The sequence below is a fragment of the Triticum aestivum genome, chromosome 7A (genome assembly GCF_018294505.1).
Source record: "Triticum aestivum cultivar Chinese Spring chromosome 7A, IWGSC CS RefSeq v2.1, whole genome shotgun sequence".
In the NCBI taxonomy this organism is placed as follows: domain Eukaryota; kingdom Viridiplantae; phylum Streptophyta; class Magnoliopsida; order Poales; family Poaceae; genus Triticum; species Triticum aestivum.
The window spans coordinates 660,967,119-660,967,639 of NC_057812.1; positions in this window are offsets into that span (position 1 = coordinate 660,967,119).

The following is a 521-nucleotide window of genomic DNA, read 5'->3' on the forward strand; positions in this document are numbered from 1 at the left end:
TGGATCTGGATCGAGACCGATCCCCTCCCCCTCAGTGCTTGTTCTGGATCGGGGCACGGAAACGCCGTCGCCAGCCACGATCGCCGGAGCCACCCCCCGTCTACCTCCACCTCGTCGGACGCCTCTACATCATCTCGTCCCCGCCGCCCGAAGCTCCTCCGCCCCGACCCGACGCCGTCGCCCGTCGTCGTCGGACCACCTCGTTGGACCGCCTTCGTCGCCCGCTTCCTCGTCCTCCTCCTCGACGGCCTCACCAGGCCTCGTCGTCCCCTTCTCTCCTCGCACGTGAGGACCCCTTTTCCTTCCCTCCTCTGCCCTCGCTCCCGCACGGTCCCCGTCCTCGTCCTCGCTCGCCTGGGGCACACTCGAACCCGCGGTCACCGCGCCCCCGTCTGTCCCGCGCCGCGTCTCGCTGCCGTCGTCGCCCCGTTCCCCTCCGCGCGGGCGCTCGCGCTCACAGCGCGTCGACCACGCCCGTCCATCGCGGCGCCCACCATGTTCACTGGCCGCGCTCGCGGGCC